The 27,152-nt window shown below is 36.9% G+C and overlaps 1 protein-coding gene and 1 long non-coding RNA gene across 3 annotated transcripts in view; one reads left to right on the forward strand and one right to left on the reverse strand.

Moving 5' to 3' along the window:
- Positions 1–2,933: 2,933 nt before the first annotated feature.
- Positions 2,934–22,273, reverse strand: LOC111745084. 2 transcript variants are annotated; one of them, XR_002782486.1, is made up of 3 exons: positions 22,100–22,273; positions 21,492–21,651; positions 2,934–3,266 (listed from the first exon to the last, which is right to left on the reverse strand). It is a non-coding gene; the product is annotated as an uncharacterized LOC111745084 (long non-coding RNA). The 2 variants fall into 2 exon arrangements; XR_002782487.1 differs by lacking the exon at positions 2,934–3,266 and having other exon boundaries at positions 21,108–21,651.
- STK17B (serine/threonine kinase 17b) overlaps positions 22,069–27,152 on the forward strand; it is a 30,572-nt gene continuing 25,488 nt past the window's right edge. Inside the window, exon 1 of the mRNA XM_011369244.2 lies at positions 22,069–22,342. The gene's annotated coding sequence lies outside the window, so the exon portion shown is untranslated. The remainder of the gene's footprint in view (positions 22,343–27,152) is intronic.

Genomic DNA, 27,152 nt, shown 5'->3' on the forward strand with positions numbered 1-27,152 from the left:
AATTATTTCTATAAAATACACTTCTTTTTTAAGGCATCCAACTTCTTCCCAAATAACAGTATAATCGCCTAGTTGCTACTGTTCTCAGAACTGGGAATTATCAAAGATTTACTTAGCATATCAGAACACCATGATAACTGATCTTTTATTCTTCATTAGTAAAATGAAAAGTCTAATAATAACGATATAAAATAGTAAATACCACTTCCACAGAATCATTTAGACTTTAATATACTCTACAAATAGAAATATCCATAAATATTTTCTTTTGGACTGTGAACCTACATAACTTGGCTGTATGGTCTTGTTTTCTTTAAGAAATTATTAAATGATACTTATACTATACTGTCTTATAGTATAAAAGATAGTCAAGATACATTGCACGTGTATGCAGAATGCCTCTGAGATGACAGAAGCACACTATTGGTGTACTCTCTGTGCCAGCCACTGCGTTTGATCACGGAGCTACAGGTTTCAAAATCTGCCCTTGAAAAGTTCTTAGTCTAGTGGAGTAGACACCAAGGTTCAAAAAAGTATTTTAAATAAAATGTGATATGTTCTACAATCAAGGAATGAGGAAAGAACGGCTTGTCCCATCTGGGAGATTCATTAAAGGCTTCACGTATGGGAGATACTGTGGCTAAAATTAAAAAAAAAAAAAATCACATAAATGCTCTTTTTGTTGGTAACTAATGGCATGTAATCGTGTGTTGATACTGGTCAAGTGGTGAAGCCAAGGGTGCATTTATACACGAGGGTTTAACGTGTGCTGGTGGGGAGCTGAACCATGATGGATCAACTCAAGCATCTTCAGATTCTCAAAGAAATGCCAAAATTAAGTAGTTTCTCTGTTTCTTTTCATCTACACTACAATATACCTTTAGTTTTCAGTGTGAAAAATCCCAGTCTTTGGGCCCAATCCACTCTGGGGTCAAAACATTTTTCTTGTACTCAAAATGAATGGGTCTTGGCCAAAGAAGCACAGTCACAATTTTATAGCATACGTTGTGTTTATAACTTACTAGAAATTCTGTAACAAATAAAGGATAATCTGTTTCACCTGTATAACAATCAGAAGTGGTAAAACTGCAATCAAATGATTAACAGTAATGGTAGAACATGTTTGTATAGCACTTCTTAGTTTTAAAATACTTGCAGGTACATTGTCTCTTGATCCTCACATACTTTGTGGGGTAGAAGGTATCAAGTCCCATCTGGGTTGAGGCTGATTTAAATGGAACTGCTAGTGAGGTTGGTTTTAGTACTGTATAGTCACAATTTTAGTTTTCATCTCAAGAGATATGGATACTAATGTTTCCACCAGCGTATTCTACTTCAATAAATTTTGTAAGATACTTCATCTACCCAAAACTTCATTTTTTTCAAACAGTGTTAAAATGTGACACCTTCTGAAGCCCATGAAGAAATCAGTATATTCATGGAAAAACTCCTCATAGGCTTAATAGTTGCATTTTGCTATTTGTTATGAGAAATTAAAAACAATGCAAAATCTGATTGCTTTTGGTGGATTTATATATTATAGTAGTTTTGTTTTCTCAAATATTATTTGGAAGCAAGATAATAAAAAAAAAAGCCCTAAACACTTCAATCAGAAGCCTTATTTTATTTTTCAGTTTTTAGTAAGAATGGGCCTAGAAACCCCTGACAGGTGAGTTGCAGTGATGTAGATGAAGAAACTACTGTAGGTCCTCTTTTCCTCTCTGTCCTCCTCACATTCGTCCAAGTTTTTTCTTTCTACACAAATTGTATTTATGACTTGACCACTTCTAATTAAGGCAAACATCTTACAATGAAGAGCCAAAAAGTCTTTACAATTTTAACCCTATTCAGGAAAATTCCAAAGCTAGTGAAATGATGAAATCTGTAAGTCTCCACAGTAAAAACATGCAAATGAAGACGATGGCCTAATCTTCAAACTGAGTCTGAGTTTTAAGCCCTTTGTTCTCTCTTATCTGCTTTCTGATTTAGATGATGAGTGAAAATCTTAGACACCTTACTTCCATAAAATTTGAGTTTGAATTAATGAGAATGTCACTTTTAATTAAATTCTCATTTTGCAAAATCTATTACCTTCCTAGTTTGATTATATTTTCCAGATAGTTTTGTTTGTCTAACATGGAAGCAAAAGAATGCCAGAGACGTGAAAGCTTTCTAAATTGTGGCTTATGGCCAACTGCTGCCAACTGGGTGATAAATACAAAAAAGCAAAAGAGAAGAGCCCGGCAGCTGTGCCATTCCCCCGTAAGGATGCAAAACTAATTATTGACCAACTGTCAAGCCTGAGGAGTGGTAACTACGTTCCCAGGACCTGGCACAAAGGATATAATAAGTGTGTGTATTCTACCCATATCGTAGCAATCTGGGCCAGAAGGAATGCAGGGATGGCTAAGACAGGAAGGTAACAGAGGGAAAGTTAAGGGTGGATGGATCATGTTAGGGCTTGCTGGTGGGGGTAGGAACATATACTTCAATTTGGTTTTTGACTTTGAGAAACAGAATGCCATGCTACCTAATGAGACTACTACTTTATAATCTACCTGGTAAGAAATAACTTCATTTTATAACTTCAATAGGTTGATAATAATTTCTGTTTTGCAAAACAGAATTCAGCCCAAAAGTATTATAGCTAACCATAGCTTAATCAGGAGATTGGACAATTTAATAATAAATTATGTTGTGGATATTTTTTAACAAGAATTATTATTACAATTATTGAACTTTGTATATGAAATAAAAGAAAGGGTGTTGCTTGGCACTTATTATGCTTAATTTGTTTTTTAGCATATATTCTTTGACATTAGAACAGCTTTTGAAACATTTTCATGGTTTCTAATGGTAACTGAAATTTTATCTGTTAATCTTAAAAGCAAAACTGAAGAATTCGGTTACTGAATTGCAAATGGTGACCCAATCAGTGTTTCCAATTTTTCAGAAAGTTAATCAAGATTGAAAATACATTTACTTAGACTTAATATGTAAAGTAGTTTACTTGGCTTTCATAATCTAACAGTTAAGCAGAATTGGAAGGCCCTAGATGTATGGTTTCTGGGGAACACAGGAAAACTAAATTTATATATGTGATTTTTACATTTAGTGGCCTTGGGCAGGTAATATCTTTCAATTAGATCTTCTTTTAAGATATTACAACCCTGAGGAGTGTTGATGGGTATGTTGAATGAAGCAAACTGAATAAACTATTACTGTTGCTGGTAGAAAACCATCGGTAAACTTCTGGTTATCATCACCTGTAAAAAAAAAAAAAAAAAGATGGATAATGTTCAAGAAATACCTTAGAATGATTAATCAGGAAACACACAGAACCAAATGTTCTTTTTGGACCCTAATGCTCCAAAAGATGTTATTACGACCTATTTTTCTTTATATGATATCATAAATAAAATGTGAGGCTGTTACTATGTTGGAAAGTGCAAAGATTACATGTTTTTATAATAGGGATGCAGGCATTCCAAAACAGATAAGTAAAAAATATATGCATCTCTCTTGCCTCTTACTGAAAGTATTAATCTAATTTTATAATAATGCTTACTTTTTAATATTAAAGTTCCGTAAAAAAAAATATTATTTCTAAGATTTCAGTAGATCACGGGTGGTGTATTTTTTTAAAGTTTTCATTTCTTTCCACCAACTCACCCATTGTATCTACTATACAGTGTATCACAGCTAATAGCTATGTTTCCATTTTTGTTCAGTTGATTTAAGCTTCATATTCAATGTGACTTTTACTAGAGAATAATAATGGGAAGAATTTGCTATTGGCATTAAGATTATACAGCTCTCATTTCACCTTATATTTAAATTTCATCCTCTTATTACAAAGCAAATAATGTAGATTATTGACATCCTAGAAATGATTCATGAGTGGTATTAATTAGAGCCTGGAACTCTGAAATATAGACTAGTTGTTCATTGTCTGTGAAGTCTGTATTCTTATCTTCACCTGAACCTCTCCCTTTTGTGTTGTATTTTTTTTATGATTCTGAAATGCTTTAAGGGGAAGATATTTTAATGTGTACAATTTGTTTTATTTTCATACTGATCTCTATTTTTGTTTAAAATCATGTTGCATCATGAAGTCACTTAATTCAAAATAAATCTTCTTAAAAAAACACATTATGACTTTTCTGTGATATATTTGGTGAGGAAAAAACTCAAGAGGGAAGAAAACAAAATAGGGATAAAGGTTTCATGAAATTAGTTTTATAGATATAGGAAATTTGCTTTTCATGATATTTATAATTAGGAATATTTTGTTTACATCTAAAATCGTATTTTACTACCTGTTAGGCTATCAATTAATGTTGAAGAAATGAATAACACAAATCATAGTCTTTTAATTCACATGGGTTGAGACTATTTTAAGCCATTTTGGTTGAATGCTTATTTCATAAACACACCAGTCTAATATAGGGATCACGTATTCACAAACCTCCAGGAGCTGAGTAGGTGTTTAACGACTGAAATTGGCTGAGTGTAAGCAACAGAGAGTGGTGGGGTTTACCTAAAGGGGGCATTCCAATATTTTGCTCCATCAAATTCTAGTCATAAGAAATTCAGGTCCAATGTTGAAAGAGGAACCCAGAAATCTACAATTTTATGTGATATATCTAGATCTTTTTAATACTGGGTGGTTCAAAGCAAATACTTCTATAGGTTGAATTTGACTTGTGGGTCCACCAGTTTGAAACCTTTGATTTAATCAATAACATTTTTTATATTTGACTGGTAGTATAAATAAGTTAACCAAATAAAATATTACTAAGACATGGAAATTAATGGGAAGAAATAGGGAAAGGAGAAAGGCTAATATATACTATGAAGGTAGACAATCACTAAAGGCTACATGAAAATGACCTGTACTTACCAGTCTCTTTCTGAAAACTAGCTCGTGTAAATTCATATGAGTTAAGAGGATCCCTGTCAAGATTTCATGTAACAGATGTGCCATTAAACACTTTATTCTGTATTTTAGACTAGAAATGAATTTCATATATCACATAAGAGCAGTTAAAGCAAAGATTCATCCTCTATAACTGACTAAAGTTTGACATTGTTACTGAAAGGGAAGAGCAAGAGATTGACACTAACTTCCTGGTTTTTGTATCATAACATTCTCTCTAAACCTTTGACCTCAACATGTTTCAATTATGATAAATTTATCTACCTTCATTATTTTAATAAAATCTGAACTCCACTTAATTAGTGACTGTTTAAACAATGCACAATTTCCACCAACCTATTAATCACCTCCAAGGAGTCTTTCTTGATGTTTTTTTATTTCAGCCAGAAAGCCTTTAAACACTTAATCAAAGAATTGAACAGATTTTTTTCTCCATACTTTCTTCTTCTTCTTGATCAAAAATGTTTACTATTAATGGCTTTTTTTCTTTCTTCCTTCTAAACAAATACTGGGTTGACTAAGTATCCTATTTGTCAACCAAACTAAACTTTGGAATCACAATAATAAACTAAAATGAGACCATCTGATAAAGATATAATGTTTACATTGATAGAAATGAGTTTCACACATTGTATTTGCCCCATTATTATGATCCTCTCAAAAATTTTTTAGTCAGTAATTGTTCATTTAGAAAGAAAAAGTAAGCAATTTTTCAAAGCATAAATCATTGGAAAAATATATATTTCTTTGACAATTTATAATGTTGTAAATTACTACTTCTTGGTGTACAAAATACTTGGGTACTGTAATAACTCACGTCTAGTTGGTATTCAGTTGGCACTGGAAAATGGACCTCAAATCCAAAGTTTTGAACTTTGTCACGACATTGCCAACACATCTCTCTTCCTCCCTCCACCCCCAAATTAAATTATTCGCTCTAGGCCAAGCAAAGCCCTGCTTTTTGTTACTATGAGGCTTTCCCTCTAATGTCCAATCCAATCTCCTTTCAATTGGGTTAAATCATATGAAAGATATCTTTTGTAGTAAGTAGTCAGTTCTAAAGAGACCAGAAAAGGTCAAGAGACTTCCTGTGCCTGTTTCTCCCTAAACCCACACTCACAGCTTGATCCTTTGCATCTTATTCAGAGGGAAAAGGAATTTCCAAGAAAAAATAGACAGCTAATAAAAAGAAGTAAGAGAATATGTTGATATGTGAATCTGGATATATAATATAAAAATCTGGAGCTGGTCCAGATTGCCCACTCTATGACTTCTCAGGTAACAGGGATCCCTAAATGGAAACAGTACTACTGATGAGTCCAGAAAAATGAGAAAACCCAAAAACCACATGGCCGGACCTGACCGATGTTGGGCAGCTCCTCTTACCTTCCAGCCTCGTGGCCTGGAAATGCAAGAGAAATCTCAAGTGATAAAATCCCCAAAGAGGACAAGATCCAAAAATGGGTTTCTGAACTGACCAATCCAGACCAGCATTTCTTTTTTGGAATAGAGGCAGGGAGAATGCACAGGAGCTATACATTTCCCCTGGGGACCAATTCTATTCTTGAATGATTGGCTTCCCAGAAGAAAACAACGAAACAAACCATTTTAACTGTTGGCTAAAGAACCATTCACTAATTAGTGATAATTTTCTATTACTCCAATTTAGATTAGGAAACCATGTCAACATTTATTGTTGCATCACATCACCAACAGTGATAGAGGACCCTCCAAATATGAAAATGTGGCTTGAAGTCAGCCTTACCAATACAAAATTACTTGTATGCTTCATTTATTTTAAGTGCAACTTTCATATATCATCAAACTTGGTTTTAATTTGAAAATAAGGAATGTTCCCCCATTAGCTTTAATAACAGCTGATCCCCACTTCCTCAAATATTAAAGAAATTTGCTGATCCTGTAAGATACCACTTTGATTTTGCCTGTTTCTTGGCCAGACACTATGTACCCTGGGGTGTGTACTCATTGGTTTGGAAAGCAATGTCTAATCATCAGAGTTTTTTCCTCACACAATACTACTGATAATTTGGAGTGAAAATGTTTGGGTTTGTTTTCTCTCATCTGCAATTAACCTGTCTGTTATATCACTCATAATAATGTTTAAGGAGGAAAGAAGATAACAGGTTGTCTGAATCTTGGAACCAAGCAGGAATGCCAATAGCTTTGTGGCTGGAGTATATATACAGATCTTTTCTAATCAGCCACACAGTTTGGGTGTGGTGATAGTTGTATACATACATGCTAGTAAACTAATGTTTCCTAACTTTGACCTGTCCTGAGCTAAGGCCCTTAGTTAAGATATAAAGTCATATTTCAAAATTTAGCCCTACTACTTGGAAAAATGACTGATTCTAGGAAAAATACAAGATGATATGGGAGCCAGCTGAAAGAGCTCCAGTGGCCAAAGTTGGGGTAATTTGAACAACAAAATAAAGTAATATTGAATTATAACACAAAATATAAATATTCATGTCCATATGATAAATAAATGATCGAATAATTAATAAATGAAGAAGACACAAACCTTCCATGCAGAGGAATTTCAAATAATTTATGTAGCTATTCAACCTGTAAATGTGGGATGCCCAGAATGACATCCTTCCAAGTAGAGCACAGATGGGGGAAGGGAGGGGAAGACTAACTTTCATGAAGAAATTTCACAAACACTACCTCTGTCAGGTGATCAAGGTCAATATCAACTGTCATAAATCATATGGGTAGTATATTCCTGTGATAGGATGTGATAAAAATGGCACTTTACCTCTATGGTCATCCTCCCAAAACTCATAACCTCAGTTCAACCACAAGAAAAACATCAAATTCTAATATACGAGCATTCTACAAAACACCTGACCTGTACTCCTTAAAACTATCAAGATCATCAAAACCAAGAAAAGTCTGAGACACATAGAAACAGCCACAGCCAAAAGGAGCTTAATGAGACAGTGACTGATGTCGTGTGGTATCCTGGATAGGATCCTGGAATGCAAAAAGGGTATCGAATAAATACTAAGAAATCTGAGTAAAACATAGACTTGAGTTAATAATAATGTCATACAAGCTCACCTAACATTCTTGCTACATTAATAAATAGGATGTTGATGAGAACCTGAGGGCCTTTCTTGGATAAAAGAATGAAAATGCCCGGGTTTTAGAGAATGGTATGAAGCAGTGTGGCCTTCCCACCTGGGTGTCATGTGGCAATAAAATTCAGCCCGTAACAACACAAAAGAAAAAATTTGTTGGTGGGGGCAGGCGAATGCCTTAGTGTTATGAACTTTGCATGTGGTGAAAAGGAACATTTTCTACTAATAATGAGTAATTATCTTTTGCTCTTATCATTACTATATAAAATGAAATAAATTTTAACACCCACTTGAAAAGAAGGGCAATTCAGAATAAAGAACCATTCTTTAAGTTAATTAATCTTTAAATCTTTAAATCTGTTACTTACAACCCAACAGCCCTAACTACTGCATTCTATAAAGCATGAAACACTGTGTCTGGCACATAGGAAGTGCTAAAAATATGATGACTGTGGTTGCAGGCATCTAATATTGACCTCTTACATGAAGTGGGCACTTCCTTACCTAAAAGAGTCCCGCTCTGTGCTCAAAATGTGGATTAGCTTGATGAGGTCTTATTTACTCTTCTGCTGCAGGTCTCTGTGACTCTGACCAAAGGGAGAAAAGTTCTTCCCTTTGCTGTGACCTATTTCGCTCTCAGTGGGTCCATTTGCCTCAATCACATTAATGAGCGAGTTATTATAGACTGTTCTTTCCTTTGGGGAGGCTCCACTTCTTCACCCACTTTGTATCCAGACACGTGAGCCTCATTTTCCTGAGATACTAGAAACCTGGGAATAATATCAAGTCAGCTTCATCCAAGAAGCAGAAGCTAACTCTTGGTCCTCCCTATTCTGAGGGCTCATGACCCACATGCTAAGCCATCAAAGTGTAGTTTATAAAAGCATGGCCTTCTTCCCCCAGGGTGACTAAAATTGAAAGGACTGATGCTAGCAACAGCTGGCAAGGATGTGAAGCAATGGGAATTCTCTACATCGCCAGTAAAAGTGTAAACTGATGTAAACACTTTATCCCTTTTCCCGTTTGCTCCAAGAATATTCACCAGCAACACTTGCAGCTTCAGCGTTTACCCCAAGATAACTCACAAATTATAGTCCTAACCTTACCCCCAAAGTTTACCATGAAATATCTCACTTTTATCATTATTTTCACATTGCTCTAGAATATCAACAGTCTTTGGGAAAAAAATAACCTCATTCTATTTATAGCATTCTGTTTTTAGTAGTGGTATTTCCATTTACAAAATATAGCAGTTCTCGATTGCTGAAAATGTCAAATCCTAGAAAACGTAGCATTCCTACATGTGATACTAAATGAACGCTGGCAGTGAGCTGCACTTTTGTTTTTCTAAACGAGAAAAGTTTAAAAAGTGGCAGAATTGACTAAAGCTGTACAAATGCATAACTATGACCAGCGATTTCACTTCTGAGTGTATACTCAACAGAAATGAGTGTGTATGTCCACCTGTTCGAGAATGTTCATAGCACTTAATAACACAGAAATGAGTGTGTATGTCCACCTGTTCGAGAATGTTCATAGCACTTAATAACACAGGAAATAACAGTAGAATAAATAAATAAACTGTGATTATATTCATATTTTGGAATATAAGTCAATGATGTAAAAGAATCAATTACTGCTGTAAGCAACACCAGGATTGAATCTTGTAGACAAAAGAAACCCAACACAAAAGAGGCATATTGTAAGATTCCATCTATATGAAGTTTAAAACTAGGCAACAGGAGTCTGTCATGATAGAAGTCAAAATAGTGGTAGCCTTGGGAATAATGACTGAGAGGAAGTGTAGGGAAACCTCTGGCAGGCTAAAAATTTCCTATTTCTTTATATGGATTGTAGTTGCAAAGTACAATCCATATAAAGAATTAGATTTAGATTTTAACGAGCAATGCATTTAAAATATGAACCTATAATTTATGTGTAAGTTATAGGCCAATAAAAAATTTAAATAAAGTGAATTTGATTAAAAAAAATAAAGCATGGTCTTTAAAATATGACAAATTCAGCTCTATATCCTGGCTCTGCCACTTATTTGTTATATGACCTTGGGCAACCTCACCAATCTGAGTCTTACTTTTTTCATTTGTAAAGTAGGGATAATTTCTTTCTCATGTGGTGCAGTGCTTTTTACGTTAAATAAGATAATGTTTCTAGCACATTGCTTTGGATTTGGTAAGTGCTTAGTATATTTACTTCCCTTTCCCCTTCTGTCCAGGTGGACTGGCCTCACAGTTCCCGTATATTGTTTTGGGGAAGCCACCAGCTCTCAGGCCTATTTGTAAGGGAAAAGGTGACTGACATACCCTAGTCCAAAAGTAATACAGCCTTCCCTAGATCAGATTATCAAATCACCTATTTCTTCAGATCTCTTTGGAAATTCTTCTGAGAATGATTCATCCATCCATCCACCCATCTATCCATCCATCCATCCAATCAACATTTACTGAGCTGCTGCTTTGTGCTAGGCACCATGATAAGTGCTGAGGAAGCACTGCTGAATAAAGCAGTCATGAGTCCTGTCTTTAGGGAGTTTACGGTCTCATGGGGAAGACAGGCAGTAAACAAATAAATCTAAAAGTATTAATTATGATAAAAAATACTATAAAGAACAGGGAGCAGTGGTGGACAGGGAAAGTCTCTCAGAGGATGTACTATTTAAGATGAGAACTGAAGGTGGAAGAGCAGCCAGTCATCGGAAGATCAGAGGGAAAGCTCCTGCAGTATCCTATTATTGAAGTATTATAATATCCAAAATAATTATAGGGTATACATAAAAGACATAATCACGGCCAAAGAGAATCTTCTCACATATGAACGCCTGTTGTAACATCTGTTCTGCTTCTCAGAGGATTTTTGCAGACTTCCTGTCCTTAGAAGTTAGACCGCCAGATAAGTAGCTTTCCACCATAGTAATGCAAACTTGTTTGTACAATGAGTTATGAAGATGGGACATAAAGAGAAATAAAAAATGAGAACAGGTAACCTATTACTTAGGGTGAAGTGCAGTATAATGAAAAGGACATGGGATTTGTTGTCTGAATTCAAATTCTGTCTCCATTTCTAGCCTCAAGCAGGTCACTCCAATTATGTGAGCCTGAGTTTCCTTATCTGAGAAAGAAGAATAATAATGGCCAACCTCAAGGTTGTATTTCAAGAATTTGATGGAATGACATATACATAGCATCTCAAACACAAAAAAATGTATTGCCATGCTTTATTTAGAGCACTCCTGTCATTTCACTTCAGAAACATTAATCCTTTGTACTTAATGTAATTTCACTACAGAAATGTCAATCTTTAAAAACTGGTATGCTCCTTTCTCTCAAATATTTTTCTGGAACCTTGGCTACTGGTTTGGAATTCTCAGTTCTGTGCTAAATCTTATGACTTTAGGTGGTAAACCATTATTGATTTTTCTAATTCCCCACCCAAAACTGCCTCAGGGCGGTAGCAAGGAGTGAGCATGGCCCAGCCAGCTGGGAAGACATGAATACTAAGTTTTTGAGTATCCTAAGGCTGCAAGTAAGATAGCCATGGGGCTCTATCGGGCTTGCCATCTGGATTTTGGTCCTCCTGAAAAATTACCTCCTCTCTTCCCCACTGTCCAAGGTTACTCTATCATAGGGCCTCCTATAATCTTTCAGAAAAAGGGTAGGGATGGAGAGGAGAGAAAGCAGGTCTGATAACTTTGCTCTCTGGATAGTCTTCCTTTAGGGGTAGGTAGCCCAGAAGGGTCTACAGTCTTTAGTTCTAGACTGAGCCCTGATCTCAGTTGGGAAAGTCACTCTCAGAGTCTCTTTTCTCATTTGTAAAGTAGGATGATTATAGCCTTGTTTACAGTAATCTCAGGATTGTTGAAGCTCAGAAAAAATATTGCATGTGAAAGCATTATATCAACTCTAAAATGCTGCACAGACTTCAGGTGCTTTTAATATGAATACATCCTGTGCCATATTCAGCATGCACAGCTGGCCTAAAAGCTTTTTTAGACCTGCTCAGGACTGAGTTACTAGAAGGGGATATTTCTAGGTCAATGAGTAATGAAAAGTGTCTCAAAGGTATTGCCTATTTTTACTTTGAAAGAGCAACCGTCTCAGAGATAAGACTTAATAATGAGAAGAACTCAAGGCCTGGAAGATTAGAAGATAGTTAAAAACTATACAAAACTAACCTATTCTGACAAGTTGTATAATTTATTTGGGTAAATATAAATGTGCTGTTGGCCTAAGTTAAACTGAAAAAGGCTCACTGAAGTAATGGGAACTGATTAAATCTTCATTTCTGCGATTTCCTGTTCTTAGCAAGTACAGAAAGAGACAAATACCCTGGGTGAGAGACAGGAAGAAGTAAAGACAAATGAGTTTATGCTTATGCAGGTTCTCTCAAGGCACCAAGATAATCATCTGCAAAGTACTCAAAACCTCATATTTAAAAAGATGCACCCCCAATTTAGGTCTGTAAGAAATAGGCTATCACTGGTCATTACGTGTGCCTGTTTTTCAATTTCTCAACCTGTTCTCAAGGCAGGGTGTGTTCATTTATGCTTTCATGTTGACTTCTCCTATAAACAAAACTTTCCTCTGAGAAGTTAACTTGGAAATAGCAGAATCCAGGTCCAAGAACCCCTAAACTCAAACTTGGACAATCAAAGAGCATTAGAGAAAAAAAGCAATGGATTTCTTCCTTCATGTTTTCCCTAAATAACTTCAAGACTCTACTTCAAAGAATCCTTAATCTGAGATAATATTTCAATTGTAGAAGAAGATGCTTTTTCTCATCAAAATTAATTTTAGTCTCTAATAATCTCAGTTAGCATGAAATGAGAAGACCTGAAGGGCCTAACTAGCCCACATTCTTTTCACCTTTGAATTCTAGCTAGGAAATGAGTAGAATAAAAATATTGTAAAATTTGCTTGCAAAATTGTAGAAGTCAGAACCATTCCAGACCCTATGAACTCAAACAGAAAAGCATTATATTTTATATATCACATTAAATAATAACAAAAAGTAACCTAATAGGAAGCAGTTCCAAAATCCTTTATGGATAATTTGGTACATTTGAAATCTAGTGTGCTTTTCATGCCTTTCTTAAGCACTCTATAAAACGAGATACTCTCAAATGTGTTAGAACATTTCTGTTTTGATTGGCTCAGAAAGGCTGCAGTTACTTGAAATGATTTATAATGAACTAAGCACATGGGATGGCGTCATCAGTCATTCTCTTCAGAGCCTCCTGCCCATTTTATAGAAATTGCATAACTGGGAAGTAACACATAAAAATCTTACATTCTGCTAGTTGAAATTTGAATCACAATTCCAAAATTTAGGTCAAAGTTTAGAGCTGGAGTAGAAGGCCAACATTTTTTTCTCACCTTTCAATATGCTAAACATTTTACTTTATTTACACAGTTGCTTATTTTTTAGAGCAGATAAAACAAAAGGTAAGTTTATTTTGCTTTTTCTTTCCTTTAATTAACTGGAATTTCAGAAAAGCTAACATTAAAAGTGGTCAAAAAACTACAAAGTGAACTAAGAAACCAATTTTTGGTAGGATCAGTCAGAGTTATTAATTGCAAGCAATTAAATGCCTCTGGATGATTGAAGCTGAAAAGGAATGTATTTAAAGATATTGTAATCAGCGGTCCCCAACCTTTCTGGCACCAGGGACCGGTGCTCCTATAAGAATCTGATGCCTGATGATCTGAGGTGATGCTAAGGCTGTGATGCTAGCTCTGGGGAGCGGCTGCAAATATAGATGAAGTTTTGCTTGCTCCTCTGCTGCTCACCTTCTGCTGTGCGGCCAGGTTCCTAACAGGCCACAGACCAATACCAGTCCACCGCCTAGCGGTTGGGGACCTCTGGTGTAGTTCACAGAATCGAGATCCGAGCTGGAGAACTAGGGCAAAATAAGATAACCAGGAACAATATCCAAAGTCACATACATGTACTGCTCAAGTGAAGACACCACTACTGCTAAAACACAAGGTTCTACGTGCAATTAATGTTGTCAACAACACTAACAGTGGACAAAGGAGGTGTCACTAGACTCCTGCTTCCAGGGCCCGATCTCCTCGCCACTCTGCTTCTGTCATAGAATTGCTTCTGGCCCTAGTCTTACTTGTTCCAGATTCTAATTTCAACCTTGGGGACTTCTTAAAAAGGTGTTGGGGTCTCCCTAATACAGTTTGGGAATTGCTAAATGAAAGATTCACTTTGTGATTGGAATTAGATGACAAGTATTATATTGAAACACACAATTCTTTAGATCCTTCTTTGTATTACTGTCACATATATTTTCCCTCAAGGCTTGGAAACTTTTCTCAGAGGTTGAAAAGATTGAACCTGCATCAGATTGCTAATAGAATGGTATTTTGAATGGACTGCAAAAATAATAGGCAGACTGTATTTTGGTTATTTTATAGATTTTGTTCTTTCCTTCTCTCTCAAGGGTTATTTCTAGCTCTAATTTTTGATTCTATAGTTCCCTAAATTTGAATATTTTAAGCACTGATACACTCATTCATTATTTTAAATCACCTTTTTCTTTTAGAACAGTTTTAGATTTACAGAATTATTGCAAAGATATTACCGAAAGTACCCCATAACCAGTTTCCTTGTTAGTATCTTCTATTAGTAGGGTATATTTGTTATAATTAATGAAGTGATATTAATTATTGCTAACTAAAGTTTATACTTTAGTTGGATTTCCTTAATGTCATTTTTCTGTTCCAGGATCCCATCCAGGATACCACATGACATTTAGTCATCATGTTACCTTAAGTGCCACTTGATAGTGACAGCTTTTCAGACTTGCCCTGTTTTTGATGGCTTTGACAATTTTGAAGAGTAGAGGTCGGGTATTTTGAAGTATGTCCCTCAACTGGGATTTGTCTGATGTTTTTCTAATGGTTGGGCTGGGTTATAGGTTTTAAAGAGGAAGACCACAGCAATGAAGCGCCATTCTCATTATATCATCATATTAAGGGGATGTATTATCAACTTGATGTGACTGTCGCTGCTATCCTTGTTCACTGGGCTTGAGGCACTGTTTGTCAGGTTATTTTTTAAAAAGTTACTCTTTTTTTCTCCCTTTCCATTATGTGCTCTTTGGAAGAAAGTCACTCTGCACAGCCTATACTTAAGGAGTAGGGAGTTATACTCCACCAACTTGAGGAGGGAGTATCTACATAAATTATTCATAATTCTTCTGCATAGGAGATTTGTCTATTTTTTCCCATTTATTTATTTGATCATTTATTTGTATCAGTATGTACTCATGGATATTTGTTTTCTACTTTGGGTCATAATCCAATACTACTTTGTTTATTGTGTTGCTCAAATTGTCCCAGTTTTGGCCATTGGAAGGTCTTTCAGTTGGCCTCTGGGTCCCCTTGACATACTCCCGTCACTGTGTGGTGTTTTAGTTTGTTTGTTTGTTTGAACTTCCTTCTTTCTGGCATTACACAATGTTCTAAGCCCATCTGTATGTTTCTTGCCCAGTCTTAGAAGCATCAATTTCTCCAAGGAGCTTTGGTTCCTTTTATTGAAGAATGCTATTAGAAACAAAGACCTGAGTAGTAGGTGTGCTTATTGCTCCTCAGGTGTCATTATTTCTACATGCTCTCAGCTGGCAGCAGCAGATAAGAGTATAAACACACACATATCTATAAATATTTCTATATGTAAACATCTGCATCTATATTAAGCTAAATATTAGGTCATACCAATGTCTCTAACTCTAATCCATTGCCAAATGGATCATGTTAGTCCCCTCCTCTTGCATTCGTTGTATGTTATTTTAACAATTAAGAAATTTTGGAATAGTAGGTATGAGAGAAAACAAAAAGGTGAAAAGAGCAGGAACTAAGGTGAATTAAACACCCAAGAACCTGTGCTCTATTGTGACTACCTACAGTTATTAAATATCCACAGTAAAAGGCCATATAGTAAAGGGTGAGCTTGAATCCCAGCTCCACTAGTAACTTAGGTTACTGTGGGAAAGTATATTACTTCCATGTCCCTTAGTTTTCTTTAAAGCAGGAAAATATAGCACTTTACTCGTAGGAGTTAGAACAGTGCCAGGCTCAATATTTATGAGCTATTGTTACTTTGTACCCAATGGGATAAATATATTATTTCCATTTTACAGATGAAAAACAGAGCATAGAGATATTATAACCTGCTCAAATTCTCACAGCTAGTAAATTACAGACCCATTCTCTTATAATTCAGAGTTTCTGAATAGCTCTATACTTATATTGCTTTTTCTTTTTTTGTAAACATGAAGCGAAGAAATGTTACTCTATAAATTTAAAAGTAAGGTTAACTACTGAAAAAACTCAAGAATGCTTTGAATATTCTCAATGTCAGGGATACTGTGATAATCATTAATATTACCATTTCCCACATTACCAACACTTTTATGCCGTGAAGGGACTCAGCTAGTAGAGCCGATTTGCTCTTTCAATGTTCATGCTGTCACCTTAAGCCAGCTGAGGCAAAGAACACTCCCAACAAGGAAGCTGGTAGGGGTTAAAAGTTATCCCTGCCTCATCTATGCTTGTTACTGCCTGTTGTAAGAACACTTACTTGGTCAAAGAATCCTGAAAGCTTTACTATTTTTTACCTGCCGTGTGCTCTGGAGAATGTGACACCAGAACATGATTCATGGAATATGCAGTCGGTAGAAGAAGTATCTTAGGGAAGTAAAACAGGAGATTTGTTAGGGAGCACTAGTAGACATTTATCTACCAAAATCAAATAAATGACAATTTTACATTCTATATATTTTTTTTTTTGCGCCACTTGATATCTACTTCCCTTTAAACACAAGTGACTCTAATTTCTTTATCAGACATAGCCCTTGATGTCACCATTTGTTCACCTTACAACTTCATTTTGAACATAGGTGCTCCATCAGATAGATTCTGAGGGAGGAAAGCAGCCACCTCCTTCTCCCCTTTTCTTACCAGTGACTTCACCATATTCTTTCCTTAAGATCTCTCCTAGCATCAATAATAAGATTTGAGGAAAACCATAAATATCTTATAAAGTCATTCAACAATTTATCACTTAGGTCCTACTATGTTGCAAGCATTTTGCTAGTCACAAGGTGCCATAGTGAGCCAATTATCTGAAGTCCTCCTCCTCAGGGAGCCTGCAGACCACTGAAAAATAACAACTTGTACAGACTGAGGGCTTATTCTAGTCAGGCACTATGGTTTGTATGTATTATCATATTTTAGTCTCAAAGATGTAGCTATTATTACTATCCTCACTTTACAGATGAGGAAACTGAGGATTGTCTAAAGTCACACAATTAGGAATGGGCAGAGTTGGGCTGTGAATGCCACACACTTAACCACACATACATCATCTTTCACACACACACACACACACAAACTCTCATAAGGCAGGACCTCAGAGCTGGTGTATTCGTGGCTGAAAGATATCAGTTTTTCTACAACTTGGTTGCAGTTTCCACTGAATACTTTGATTTGCATATATAAAGGGTTCTCTGAAGCACAACCTTAACCAAATTGTTGGAGACAGCTGGGTGAGGACAGCTGCAGACAGAAAAATATGGCCGGATGCTCTGGGGTTGGTTGAGACAAATGTGCAATGAGATGGCTCCAAGAAGAGGAAGCAGTAACAGGCCAAGGTAAGAGTGAGTGACAGATAAATCACCTAGCCCAAAAACCATGGTGGAAAAAAGGCTTAAATATTCTCAGAGACACTTTTTTTTTTTTATCAGATTATGCAAATGCAACTGGGATATATTTTTCTTTGCCTGTATCATAATTCAAGTGATTATTCAAATAAATTTTTAAAAATCTTGCCTAAAGTATGTCTGACATAATGAGGTAGAATTATGAATCAGAAGACCTAAATTCTTATTCAGATATGCATCAACTGGTTCAGTTGTGTGATCTTTTGCAAGTCCCTTAATTTCTCTCATTCTAGATTTTCTCCTTTCTAAAACAAAGGAGTTGGTATATATGACTTATTGTTAAAGTGTACAGCTGAAACATTATATTTCATTAACCAATGCCACCATAAAAAATAAATTTTAAAAAATTATTTCTTAAAAAACAAAAAATTAAACAAACAAACAAACAAATAAAAAAAAGGGTTGGGCTATAGACCCTTAAGGATTTTTGAAGTTTCAAACTGCTCTGATGCTATGATTTACTGAGAACCTACATTGTGTCTAGTACTGCATTAAACAATTTTGAGGTTTAGAAGCAGTTAAGAGGTACGTTTCTAGCTCTTTGGACCTGTGCTGTCCAATACAGTAGCCACCAATGTGGCTATGGAGCAACTGATATGTGCCTAGCATGAATGAATTATCACTTTATTTCATTTAAATAAAATTTAAATTAAGAAATTGATACTGTATTTAGTTATTGAAAACTTTTATGTCTGAAACAATGTAGGGATATGAATCTTTTTCCCCCAATTATAAATTTTGTATAATCTAAATACAGATCAATTGTTTTTGATGAAAATTTACCATCTGAATTGAGATGTGCTGCAAATGTAAAATACATCTTATTTAAGACAATATAAAAAAATGACTGTAAAGTATATCATTAATAATTTTCATATTTATTCCATATTGAAATGACAATATTTTGGACACACTGGGTTAAATAATCAAAATGAATTTAATGTGCATTTACTTTTTAAATGTGACTATGTATTAGAACATTTAAAATGACATATGGGGCCTGCATGACATTTCTTTTAGGCGGTGTTTGGAAGTTTATACTCTATAAACCATGGTGGGTGGTTTGATTGATTGGTAATTTAGATCCCAGTCAATCATGGGTACTTTTGAGAAAAGAATTGTGTTACCCTTTGAAGAAGACACCTATACCAGCCTGAGTTATGACTCTCATCAGAAAAGACTTGCCTCAATTACCTTTGCTAACAGGGTTTGTTTTAAGAGAGCCAGGGGATAGAAGATCTCCTAGAATCAATGTGGTCTCCAGTGCTTCCTAAATTGGAATGTGCTATAGGCACCATGGATAAATGCACTGTGCTTATGCATCTGAGTACACCTAGCACTACCTCCAGAGAAGGGATCTATTTGGACTAGTCTGTCTCCATTCAACATGACTACCTCTGTTGGGTGGAGGTTTGAGCCAAACCCCTTCAGAGGCTGTTGGCCCCTCTTGTGTCTGGCCACCTTTAACCTAGCCACAATTTATTCACTTGGAGACAGGTAGTGCTTGTTCTGCACTTTCCACATAGATTGAATTGTAGGATCTTGACACAAAAAATGACTGGTAAGGCTTTCTTCTGAAGGAGCATATGTCAATGGCAGGAGTTTTAAATTTAGGGCCTTCTTCTCTATATAAAATTCCACCCACCTTGTCTGTATCTGTAGGGAGTAAATGTAAAGGTGATGGTCACCTTCTCTGGTCAGTACTTGGTCAGCATGTGACCTGGTGTGATTGCGGAGGGCACTTTTCCTGGAAGAAACGTGATGAATATTGTGGCATGATCAGATATGGTGATTCACTTGGAGTGATCAGAGAGAACCACTATATTAGTTTGCTAGGGCTGCCATAACAAATATCACAGACTGGAAGCCTTTAACAACAGAAATGTATTTTCTTATGGTTCTGGAGGCCAGAGGTCTGAGAGCAAGGTGTTAGCAGATTTAGTTTCTTCTGAGATTTCTCTCCTTGGTTTGCTGATAACCACCTTCTCACTGTCTTCACATGGTTGTCCCTCAGTCTATGTTATTTGTGTTGTAATCTCTTCATGTTGAAGAAGGGCCCACCAATATAATCTCATTTTACCTTAATTATCTCTTTAAAGGCCCTATCTCCAAATACAATCACATTCTGAAGTACTGGGTGTTAGACTTCAACATATGAATTTGCTGGGGACACATTCAGCCAATTACAACCACCATCCCTGGCCAGTATGTGGCATTCAAGGATCAACTTAATAAACTGTGTGGTCAGGGACAATAACCACAGAATGATCATTGGTCATATGCAAATTTCCTACTCAAGAGAATGAAAGCATGAACATGTACCTTTGATATCGTTATGGTTTTAGGTAAATGAGGTAGAAGGAGAGACATGTTGAGTCCTGAATTTTATTGCAAGGCCACAGATGGTACAGTCTGCTCCTTAGCACCAGGACTTCCTTGTTTCTTGAACAGCAGTTCTTGACACCATGCAAGTGTAGTTAAATATCCTTGGGATAGTGTGCTAAATCGAGCTGGAAAATCTGACATCAGGCACAACGGTTAATAATCTATTTAGGGGCATAAGAGAAACACATGGAATAAGCATAAGCCCTGCATCTAGGACTATAGGGCAAAGAGGTGATAAAGCTGGGAGTAGAATGTAGAAAACAGAAGATTTCTGATTTCTGGAGAGGAGAACTTCCTTAAGTTGGAAATTGATGGAACAGGTGTTGGTGAGGAAGATGGTGGAAAGCTTGAGCCAAGGCAGAGGCAGGAAAATGCAAGACATGGAAAGACCACTGGGAGGCTGATTGGTTGGAGCCAAGGGCTTATGACTACAGGGGGGTTGGTTTAAAGCAGTGATGGAGAGAAAGGTCTGCATCTAGATGTGCAGTGACATGGTACTGGGTAAGTGAAAGAGAAGAAGGATAATTGTGAGGAGATTGCTAAGAGCTGACGACTGATCCAAGTGTTGGAATTGGAAAGGTCCAGAGTTAAATACACACAAAACAAAAATCACCACAACTCAGTCCTGTAATCCTAGAGGTTACTGTTTTCAGTTCTGGTGATGAGACCTCTGGGATGCTATCCCTGTATACATAAACAGAAAAGATAGAAACAACCTCATTTGTTTGTGGACTCTTAGATAATGATAACTGAAAAGTCCATTTCAGTGTGTTTTGTTTCCATCTTAACTTTGGGCTTCTCTAGTCACTCCAATAGTTAGAAACAAGAAACTAAATAGACGGAAGCAATATTCTCCAAGTGACAAGGCCTAGAGAATAGACATATAAAACTGGAAAGAGTCAGTTAAGAACAAGCAGACTTCACTGAATGACTTTGTAGCATTTTATGCATTTATCATGGGAAAAATACAGTATGGAAGAGAAAATGGATGGCTTAAAGGGAATTTTCTTGGCTTACTGGGATAGAACAAGGAAACCTCTTTAAATATTGAGTATGAAAGTCTTTTGAGAGCGATTCCCCTCCCAATATACCTTCCCAATAGTCTTCTACAATTATTTAAATATACTCTGCAACCAGTCTTAGATTATATAGAATAAAACAAAACTTCAATTGCGTCTTGCACAGAACTTAAAACTTTTTCATTCCTTCAAGGGATAACAAACATCCTGAGCAGTTTGCTGTGGGCTTTCTCCTTTTTGCTTAGTACTCTCTACGCAAAATCAGCAATTCATCCTATTCAGACTTTGCTTACATTGCCTTCCGCCATGTCTCAGAAGGTCTCAGTTTGCTGCAGCAGACTTTAACGGAGGGGCCCAGGCTCCATAAATCCCCAAGTGATGATGATGCTTGCCAAGTTGTAGCAAAATGGGCTTTCCAACTGCGGAGTGGGTTTAGGTCACAGAGAAGATGACCTGGAAGAGTCAGAAAACAGGTCTTTAATAAGAACAGAAGTTTGGGAATGAGTGGGAAGCAGCTAGGACTAACTTTGCTTCTTCTCTCTCCCTAGTCTGCAGATATTCGCACCTCGTGGACTGACTACTCCGAAGGCGGAGAGTGGTGTACCCAGTTAGAGTTACAACCAGATGCGCGGCCATAGCAGCTACCGCCTCACCCCTTCCTGGTGGCAATTACCCCAGGGCCCCACCTGCTCCGCAGCTCCGCCCAGCCTCCGGCCAGCCGGGTGCGGGCCGCACCCTCTCACCACCGGACCCCGCCCCACAGCACGCACCGCCTGCCGGGCCCCGCCCGCCCGTCACGTGATAGCCCCGCCCTACACGCGCACTGGGATTGGCTCTCCTGACCAAGGAGGTGGGACCTAGCATACAGCCCTGCCCCGCAACGCGGCTGCAGTTTTCAAACCTCAACTGTAATCTCCAGTCACGGTCTCCGCTGCAGTCGCCGGGAACCACCTCACAAGAGGCTAGGTCACCACTGTTGGCCGTTGTCCGGAAGAGTAAAAGTGGGTCCTGCTACGCGTGGAGCCACCCGGCGCCTCACCCGGCTAGAGCTGGAGAACGCGTCCTGTCGTGGCCACCGGCGTGGGGCGGGTCGGGAGCCCCCTTGGAGGGGCCAACCCCAAGAGAACCTGCTGCGACCCGAGCGGTAAGTGTCTTCCTCCCCGCGCGTTCGCGGTCCTGCCGGGACTGGCGGGTAGGCTTAGGCTGCGACTCGGTACTCCTGAACCAGCCTCCCTTACCTTCAGTACAGAGACACCGAAGGTAGGAGGGGTCCCGAGGAGAGATCCAGGCGGTGTGGGCGGACCCAGGGTCTTCTCGGACCCCCGGCCTGGCGGAGATGGGCTCGGGCGCTGCCGCCCCTCAGGTGGGTCGTCTGCTCCGGGCCCCTCGCTGCATTTCGGCTAGAGTCCTGCTTTCCTGGTTCCTTCGGGTTCCGCGCGGGGGGCGCCGCTGGTCCTCGCGACACCCTTTCCGGGCGGGGGAGCGCTTCTCTGCGTGTGCGCGTGTGCGCGCCGTCGCCTGGCCGGCCCGGGCTCTCCCCAGGTCGCGTCCCGCGGGGACCCCCTTAGCGATCGGCTCGCTAGAGTCCCTTCCACGTCACGTCGATGTGGTCCTTCATGTTCCTCCCCAGTTCACATCTGTGGTGCGGGCACAGGACGTGTTGATATCTGGGCTCGTGGACACGTCCAGCTTACAGCTGCCTTTCGTCTAAAGTTTGTGCTCATCTTGGTGGGGCATTTTCAGTTGCTCCTTGTGAATAGTTTTTGAAGTCAGTGACTAGAAAAGACCAATTGCAGTTGTTTCAGTGATTTTAAGCGCTCTGATTTTATTTTGGTGCTATGTAAACTACTTAAGTGTTCATGACCTATCCTCGAACTGTACAACTACATGATGGCTACGATTTTGACTTTTACCCAGCTTTGTTTCGTTACAGGGAAAAGCGCTTCATTTGAATTACCTTAGAGGCATAAGTAGAGACAGGGTTGAAAGAGAGTTTATGGCAGCCAGTAACTGATATTAGTTATTTCTGTTTTATTTGTTTGTTTTGTGATAAGAGGAGAGGCACTCTGATATCACTTTGCAAATTGAAGTTAAGAAAAAAATACATTAAAAAAATCCAACCACATACTAATCAAATTTCAATATTAAGTCTGTGTATCACATTTACTGAATGCTTCGCTAACATAAATATGTTTATATTTGTGGGACCAATAGTATGCTGAACCTGCAATGATGTTTGATATGATACAGCGCCTTTAAGTTTTCAAGTCTTTGAGAATACGTGCACTGAGACAGCTTGGTAGACAGAGATGACTGGACAAGTGACAACATATGTATAATCTGGAATTTTTAACCCGGGGCCGCAATTTTATTAAAGAAAAAGATGATAAATCTACTTTCTCATTAATACACCATTTTATGGTTTTATAAACTGGCCAGAAGTAGCTTTCAACAACTTTTAAAACGTTTGTTTTATAAATATTAAACTACATACCCATAGAGTTGTGCGTTTTTGAAAAATCAGGCCCATAGAAACTGCCTTAGTTTAAGACCTCTCTTCTTCCCCTTCATCGTCCTCCGAACCAGATGTTCAATCAAAAATTTTTTTCTAATATTTTAGTAATTGGAATTATAGCTGCTTTATTTTTGAGGTACACATACATTTTAAATCATTTTTTCTAAATTATGGATCCAAAATTGAAGTAAAATATATTTACATGGCAATATATTTGAGTTTTAAAAGTAAAATTTGTAATAATTTGAAGACCTTTTTTGTGGGGACAGAATGGTTGCGATTTCTCTTGGGCTCATTGAATGGTGAATTACAGTTTGGTTAAGATAGAATCAGTTTTTAAAGAAAGTTGAGACTTGACTAATTGATCACTGTGTCAGCACATTAACAAGTTTGAAGAAGATACAGGCATTTTATGGCATGTTTCTAATCAAATAATTTTATTTTTAAGCTTGCACAAACAGTTGTTGAGTAAGCATTTAAAACATTTTAAAACTTTGTTCTGAAGCTGTTTGTTAATTATGAGAGAATTTCCTTATCAAAAATTTCTGTTTTGATCTCAGAATCCCAATTTAAAGCCCAAGAATCAAGGAAATCCATCGCTAACACTTTCACTTAATCCTAAAATTGCCTCAAAATTGCACATATGTTATATTGTAGAGCATATTTCTTGTCTATAAAATTGGCAGCTGAAAAGAACAGTGCTTTTAAAAGATTTTGATTGAATCTTGTTTTTTGGATTTTTTTTAATTCTTTTGCATTTTTGTGGGAATTGATTATGTCAGAAACATTAATGATCATTTATGTACTTCCTTTCCACTTGGGAAAACTTTAAATGTTTTAGTTGCTTTAGTTTGCCACAATATTGATGACAAAATTCAGTGGTTTTATTTTTAAGTAGTTTATATTCTACGATAGACTATAATTAAAGGAGATTTCTTTGAATATTACAATAACCAAATGTACTTATAAATTAAGTTACACATTTTCATTTAGATATGTTGTGATAAACATTATAATTTTCAAAACATATTTTGTTAAATTTCATTTATTTATTTATCTATCTATCTATTTATTTATTTATTTATCTTTTTTTTTCTCCCAAATACATTTAACCTGGAACTTCAACGCCACCTTAAACATCTAAACTGGTCTGTTTCTTTTAATATTTATATGCAACATGTTTTGGTGTACCCCTGACCCTTTGCAACTTCTTCCTCAAAAGAGGGCGTAGTTATACTTTAAGTATTTAAAAATTTTAATATTAACAGTGAGTTGATAGCTTCATCTTTAATCCTTAAAGGACCATAATCCATTTTGCATTGGAATAGTTACTGAATAAACAGAACTTCATGATAATATAAGTAAACAGTACTCTATTTTACAACAGAAACTTAAATTTTTCATCTGATGAATGACAAGCGCTGTATGTTTGTTGGCCCAGTGTATTTCCATTTTGCAACATCTTCCTGTACTATTCACAATTATAGGGTTTGATCCTTCTTCTGAAGGTAGTAGAGGGGATACCAGGCCTTACTGTCCCGGCACAGAACTGGGCCTGATGTTGTTACCTGGGACTTCCTCTCTTGGGTACCATATGCTAGATTGGTTGGACTAGAGTCAGTTAGCTGGTTTCCTGGTGTGATTTTCAAAGAATAAATTCTTGAATTATGCTTTCTATTCAATCTTAAATAAAATAAAACAGTAGAATATATGTAAGGAATACAGTCTCTTCCGTGAAATTGGAAATCATCATCATCCCTATGCTTACACCAATACCTTTACTTCTAATCAGTGATTAGATGATCCTTCTGCCACACTATTTTGAAAGATGCTAGATAAATCTCCAATTCCTCTGTTTCCTAGGGAAACCTCGGTAGCTGTAAATGCCGACGTAGAAAGGAGTTGTTTCCCTGTAATCAGTCTTGTGCCTCTCTTTGCTTTCCGTTGTCTTTTTTAAATTATTTAATCAAACAAGTTTACAAGTTGACACTTATGGCTTAACTAGAATAAATCTGTCCAAATTTTAATTGTACTAAGGACCAAACAAATATAATAGCAAGAGTTCCCTCAAAACAGTGGTTCCTAGGTCCTACTGTAAGATCTATCATGCTTTCCATTGCCTTTCAAATGTACTTCATGAAGATCTAGATTAATCAGTCCTTAACAGGACTGTATCTGAATTTCCTGATTGAAGTAGCTCTTAAAATATTGATGTCCTTAGCTGAAGTATGTATTTATATAAAAACAGGTGGTCACCTAGTCTGTAAGGAAAGACAGGTAAATACAAAATAAATGGCCTATTGTTATTGCATTACAATATACGATAAGGTAATTTTATCCATATTTCCAGACTTTTTGGATATCCTGTTTAGAATTGAAATTCTCTAATAACAATTAAAATATACCCTATTTTATTTAGCCAAACACTGAATTAAACAGAGACTAGCTGCATTCGAACCTCCAATACTATAATTTCAAGACGCATCTCAAGTTCTGCAAAAAACCTTGATGAGATGAGATACACCTAAAAATTCCACTTGGCTGTATTTCCTAATTCCTAGAATTCTTATAATAAAAAAAATTTTAAATTTATACCAGGCTGAGAGTTTAGACACAAAAGTAAATGGTTGCTACCTTTTAGACACCAAACATAATTGCAGTCTAACATGTTAGATATTGAAGTAAAGAGGTATGCTCTTTTTGAAGCATACTGAAGAATCACTTAACCCAACCTGTGGGTTTTAGGCAAAGCTTCCGGGCTGGGGTGGGGGAGGTTGGGGGCAGAGGATGTGCTGTGTTGAGATATGAAGGATGCATAAGAAAAGTTAGCCATTTAAGGAAAGGTAGAGAGAATGTTTCAGGCAGAAAGTATAACAGAGATGTGGATGCAAAATATGAGGTATGAGTGTGGCAGGAAATGAACCCCAGTTCCTGGCCTCAAGGGTTTTTGTGTGTTATGCTATAAGGACTTAGCTTGTAGGTTTGGGGTAGCCAATGGAGAGATCAAAGCAGGCAATTTAATTCTCTAGATGTTTTCATTTATTGTATATGATATAGTCTATTTTAATAAGGCATTTTTGTTTGAAATGAATGTCATGATGAATATTTTTAAATAGAGCTATTTAGAAGTTTACAGGGATTATTTCCTTGTCTTGATCACATCATATTTGCTTTCTCCCTTCAAGTGAGTTATGGCCCAGATCAAGTTTAACATTTCCTTATGTTCCTTCCTTCACTGATCCATATTTGAATTTTTATTGTAATTATTGTAATGGGCGTTAATGAAAAAAATCTTTGAAAATAATGAGATACCATTATTTTTAGTAGTACTATGTAATTGAAAGCTTAATCGTTATCTTGCCTTCTATTACCCTTTTACTGTTTCTAGCGTCTAATTGTGTCTGATTGTGTACCTACACACACACACACACACACACAC

Source organism: Pteropus vampyrus, unplaced genomic scaffold (assembly GCF_000151845.1).
Source record: "Pteropus vampyrus isolate Shadow unplaced genomic scaffold, Pvam_2.0 Scaffold146, whole genome shotgun sequence".
NCBI lineage: Eukaryota > Metazoa > Chordata > Mammalia > Chiroptera > Pteropodidae > Pteropus > Pteropus vampyrus.